Raw genomic sequence first — 6259 nt, forward strand, 5'->3', positions numbered from 1 at the left:
AAGAAGGCACGTTTGCTCTACATATATGGTGATTGTAAAGGAGGAAAGAGACGCCTACTTCTGCAGCCCTTAAGGGAGCACGGCGCAGAACGCGCGTTTGTTCTCCGCCGTGCGTTCACTCCCCGTAAAAGCGCGCGTCCCTCGCCCCCTTTCACTCGCACACACAGCGTTCGGCGGCGCGCGGCGACGATTTCATCTCCATTGACGTCATACGGAACCTCACGGCGACGGCGACGGCGACGCCGACGGCAGAAATCTGCTTTAATATAAAGAATGTATTCACTTCATTGGTACATGGTTGTGACTATCCGAGTCTCGACTGGTCGTGCCTCACACGGGGACAAGGACGGCCTTAAATCCCCCTCGCCGTCTTGTGGTGTAGCCGATGTCTCCTTCGGGGAACTTGTGGAAGTGCCAGTGCCTTTGTCGGGTTGTCATGTTGACGACCTCTTTGCCCTCGGGTCCTCTCCTTTGGTTTCTCGCCTTTGCGCCTGCTCAGGTATAGGCTCCGTACAGTGAACAGAGGGCGCTACAACCGAATACGGCAAAACGCCGTGCAGGGCCAATGGTGGTAGGAATGTGAAACACTGAGACGGCCGCTCCGAGCCCTCGCGGCAGCGACTGAATGTGTTTCAACGCGCGCGTGACGTTCAAAATGTCGCGTGTGTTGTTTTGCGGCTTTAAGCCGATACGCTGTATTGAAAATTACTTTCGTGCGCCTATACTCGACAAGAAGACAAGCTGTATGTGGCGGGCCACGTTTGCGACGTGAAGGAGACCGACGGCGCCGACTTGAGGGCGCCGTCGGTCACTCTCAACAAGGAAAACAAGTGTACGACGTTTCCTTGCAGGTACGGAGAACATGCATGCATTTTTATATCAGCGAGTGGTCCTGACGCATAAGCGGAAGCGCACACGCTACCACCACTGATTGGAGGAAAATCTGCGGTGCAAGTTAAACGAAGACGAAGAACACACAAACAGGACGGGAGCTTGCGGTGCATTGCAACTAGCTTAAACCAAGATTATGCTACTGCGACGTTTTTTGAATTAGAACAGCCCCAAATTGTCATTCGGTGATTACACGTAGTTTTTGCTACGTTGCCAGGTATTCCGGTGCGTGGTCACAGAAATGTGCAACTGCAGCTCTGCTATTTACAGTATTTCGTTCATTTAGTGGCCGACGTGCGCAGAAACGCATTTTTGCAAATCTATAAATGAAGCGTTTCTAGGTGTTGATTTTTCCTTTATTGGCTACTCCGCCGTTCACGAAGTGTTTGGAGCAGATCCTGCTCGTCTGCTTCGGCATCCACGGCGAGCCGTCATCCTCGCCGAAGAAAACAAGGGGAGCATGATTGCGAATACTACGCAATTCATACTGACGACACAGTGTCCTATGCATGCGGCCGGAAGCAAGAGCAGACATGCAGTAACCGAATGACTTCTTCACGAGACGGTAAAATAGGCAAAAACGCCACAAAGCGCTGACGAGAGAGAGCAGTCTAACGGCGGCCACCACTTGGTGAAGGCATTTGAAATTCAGATGTTACACGCACCATCACTACCCCCAAAATCAACGCAAACCGAGTTTACTTACTTCACTGAAAGAATCACAGAAAACGCAATTTAACAGTTTATTACCGGACTGCAAGCATGCAAGCAAATCAACAAAGATTCGCATGCAGCCTACAAGAGCATTTGAGGCGCAAATTCGCGCGTAAAATTTCGCGCTACGCAAGCTTGCTGTGCAAAACGTGCTCCATACACTTCCAACCGCGCTAAACACACAAATACAGTTGCAGAACCTCAAGCAGCTAGACCTGGCTAGACCTTAAAGCATATAGTTACATTGACACTAGGAAAACGCTGTTTTCACAATTACTTAACTCTTCGAACAGCAACAATCCATCTTTTTCGTCGTTCTTGCTCGCACGGGCGGCCAGGAAATCGGTACAATTTCAAGCCAGGCTGGCCTTCTTGGCTGTGGCAGTTTTTTACGCAGCAGTACCGGCACTTGTCCCTCTTCCTTTTCCGTACGCTTTCAGTCGATGGATCAGAATTAGTCGCGCTGAAGGATGTCATTGTCTCAACGCCAGAAACAACCGAACAGCACCAGCGACGCCGCGCCTACGAATACCCCTGCGCGCTTTGACCGTCTCATTATTGTTGGCGGCGCTGCAACAGATGGCGCAGCAATCGCAGCAAACCACTGTACGGAGCCTATAGTAGAGGGGTCACGCTTTCTCGGGGATGAAGCGCTCGGGCATGTTTCGCACATTTTAGAGGTAGGCTTTCCAGGAAGATCATAACCGCCTCTTGGGGATGAAGGTAATTGCCCCGACACGGGAACGTGCGCGGGTTTGGTTTCCCACAACTGAGAGGCGGAATTCCAAGCCGATCATAACAAGGCTCAGCTACGCTAGTTCACATGAGTATGTGCCATTGCGCTTGGACGGTTTCTGCACTACCGTCTCGATCGGCCCACATTTTTCGTTTGCGAATCACGGACTGACGGCCGGTTAAACAGCTCCACTGTTAAAAGCACCGATTTTGAAAAGCGAACTTTGTGACTGAGCCTCATATCCCGGGCTTGCTTAACATTTCATGCATGTGTCACTTTCCACTGGAAGTTTCAGTGCTTTATGTCAGAAATAAAACCGGTGACTTACGAGTAGAGTATGTTATCCATTCTTGAACTAATTGAGTGGGATTGAACACCACAAAATTGGCCAAACTTGCCATAGACACGCTCTCGTTGACAATTTAACGTGTACGGCAGACTGCCCATCGACAGCTCTAGGGCGGTTATTAAATGTCTGGAATGTCTGGTAGACAGGCAACCAAAATTATTGGGCGAAAGAAACTATTTAGGTAGTATTGTTCTGCAGTGATGACCTACGCAAGACAATCAAACTTGATTACTTCCACCGCGACACAAGGCGCCCTCGCATCTGAGTCTGCTCAGCCTAACTCAACTCTTCTTTCTTTGCTCTTGCCATAGGTAACATGAGCATTTCTCGGGGGAGGTTCATCCAGCGGCTAGAATTAGTGCTATAGCGTAACAAAACCAGGTGGCAACCATGGCTTTGATCGCGTTTTCAATATAATTTGTTCTGTACGCGCGTGATGCTTATTCAGAAATATGACAAAGAAATCTAGAGGGTTGTTATGCTGGTAATTGACCCAAATATCCCCCTGATGTGCTGAGCACACAAGGAAGAAAAAGGAGGGGGGGGGGGTGTACCAAGGCGCAGAAAATGTTGGTAGATCCCAATGCATTCTCGCTTTATAACGGTATTTTTATTTCTACGAGGGGAAAATTAAATGTTTCGAGCGGTTCTCACTCGTCTAAAGCTGCGCTGCATAGAAATAGGTAATACAGGGGGTTTAAGCGAGCACGTTCAAACAGTTTTTAAGGTTGCCTGTGGCAGGTAGCACAATTATGGTTCATGAGCTGGTCTACTCGATGCGGCGAACATTACTTGCACATGAAATTGTAATGCATAATCGACTAAAACATGACTGGTCGAAGGTTCCTTCGTAATCGCTACTGCCTGCATGCCTTCCAGAACATACATTATTCGCGTCACGCATGCAATCAGGTTACACAAGGTGCGGTGCCAACAGACACAACAGATAGAAACAACGATAACCTTCGAGTAGGTTCCAAATCATGCAGGCCCCACTTGCGAAGTTTGCCGGTGAAATGAAGTCCCCGAGAGAAGGATAAATAAGTACATGTGTCAACAAACACATATTCTTACCTGCCGCATTAGAAGAAAGATCACTCGCATTTTCCTTTTCAACACGAATATAGGGCTGCGATGTTTGCGGGAAATGTGGCGTCAACTTCAAACGTAATGTCCTGTGAATGAAAAAGAAACACAAATACCAATAGTTCTTCATTTCGCACCAATAGGTCGTTTCTGAGGCAAACATTTATGGACTAGCTACGACATAAACTGTGGTATGACGATGGCATTGCCGACCACGATCAGCCCGCCAACGACGCAGATATGTGACCACGAAGGAGACAGAATTTTTTTTAGAATTGGTTCAGACAGTTCGCGAGTCGCTGTTTGGAATCCACTACTACCGCAGAAAAGGAGCACCCCTTCCGATATGGGAGCGCGTCAACAAAGCAGGCTCTACGCCCCTCTGCATCTGTGCATCTGTACGAACCGGAGATCCGGCGATAGCCGAGCAGGTTTCCACTGCCTTGGCGATGCTTGATGACAGCAGCGACGTCGTCTACCATGACTCACGGTTGGCCATTAGGGCATTTGAGTGTGGACAAATCTCAGAACAGGCTTTGGGCTGCTTCGTAAGGCTGCTCCGCATAGCATGAAGCATCACTTGCTTTCTTGGTGTCCAGCCCACGTTGGGCACATGGTGGGTGTCCCCACGAACCTAAATGAGACGGCCCACGCTGCCGTGCGCGCAATGGCTGACCGCGCTCGCGGCGTAACGGCCAAGGAGAGAGTTACGGATGGTAGGGACGCGCCCGACACTTATAATAAACTTACAAAAGACTTTGATCTCTCGCGGGGACAATACCCTACTCCTCACTCCAAGCTCACCAGGCCTCAGGCACTGACAATCAAACTTTTGCACACAGAGACCTATCCCAATTTGTTCACGTTTCATGCGATATATCCGGAGCTTCACGCTGATGACGGCGGCCCTGCTTTCTGGGTAGATCAACCCTTTCACACATGCTCTGGGGTGTATCTTTATAACAAGCCCGGTACTCAGCTTATCTAGGTGGGAAGCGGCCCTCCGCAACCCCCTCTTCACTGAGCAACGTTAGGCTGTCCAGCAGGCCCATGATGCAGCTGGCAGGTTAGGCCTGTCGGTCTCGTCGTGGGAGAGGCTCGCGACGTGCTAATTACGCGTTCTGTAAGACTGAAAAATGTAATGTTATTCAACCAATTAATAAATTGGTTCAGACACTGAAGGTCTTGCACTGCAAAACTAAAGGAGGCAGAACACTGCCTGCCTGTTTAAGCCATTGTCACCTATACATTGCTCAACGGTTAGGTAACAAGCATAAAATATAGAACACATGTACACTCTAAAAACAGTTGCACCCTTCGGGGTGCATTTCTGCCACACAACAATAATCGTCATCTGTCTTGCTTGCGTTCCCTATCTTGAAAACTCTGCACTTGCTACTTTCCTGTCGAGAACGCTGTGTCACGCTGATAACGCTCTTGTCGTTCGTGACCGAGAAGTGCCGGACGCACAGCGTTAAAGAAAGGAAAGCCACGCAAGTCAGATGACGATTATTGTTCTGTGGCAGAAATACGCCCCAAAGGGTGCAACTGTTTTTAGACTGTATATCAATAGCAGGGATTACACATCCATAGCATACAGTATAAACATAGGTGCATTAAACTTTTGTATCATTATACAACTTTCATAGAAGGAACAGTTCCATAGCGTTTCCCGCACTACACGACAGTACGTCGGTGTCAGGATGCCATACCAATCCCAGGACGTTCAGTACTCCTGTCAGTTGTCCGAGAGTTAACTCCGGAGGTTGCGATGACTGTGTGCCGAGAACGCGTGGGTCGTTCGAAGCCCACTTGTGTTGCTTCATAGCGGCACTTGCGAATATCTCGGTGGCTTCTGACCGCAGCTTGGATGCGTCTTCGACGGAGTCCGCTCCCGTTAAGATGTCGTCAACGTATGTGGAACCCCACAGCCTTTTGTAGTTTCGGGGTAAGCAGACGACGCTTGATGAAGATGATGACGGATGGTCGCCGCCCAATGAAAGCGACTACAAGTCGTGCCGAATGGTACTCTGGTCATACGCCAGATGCCAACGTTAGACAACGGTTGATCAGGCTTGGATGCTTTCTCCAAACACAGATAGCGCAAAGCATCTCGGTCTGTGTTGGTGATGCTTATTTGTTACCCGCCGGGGTGGCTCAGTCGGCTAAGGCGTTGCGCTGCTGAGCACGAGGTAGCGGGATCGAATCCCGTCCGCGGCGGCCGCATTTCGATGGAGGCGAAATGCAAAAACGCTCGTGTGCTTGCGTTGTAGTGCAAATTAAAAAAAAACCAAGGTGGTCAAAATTAATCCGGAGCCCTCCACTACGGCGTGCCTCATAATCAGAACTGGTTTTGGCATGTAGAACCCCAGAAAGAAGAAGAAGATGCTTATTTGCAGAAACGCTTTTTCGATGTCGGCTGCTGAAGCAATGCGATGTTTTCTAAAGCGAAATAGCAGCCGCGGCAATTGAGATCGGCCAGG

Source organism: Dermacentor silvarum, chromosome 7 (genome assembly GCF_013339745.2).
Source record: "Dermacentor silvarum isolate Dsil-2018 chromosome 7, BIME_Dsil_1.4, whole genome shotgun sequence".
Lineage (NCBI taxonomy): Eukaryota > Metazoa > Arthropoda > Arachnida > Ixodida > Ixodidae > Dermacentor > Dermacentor silvarum.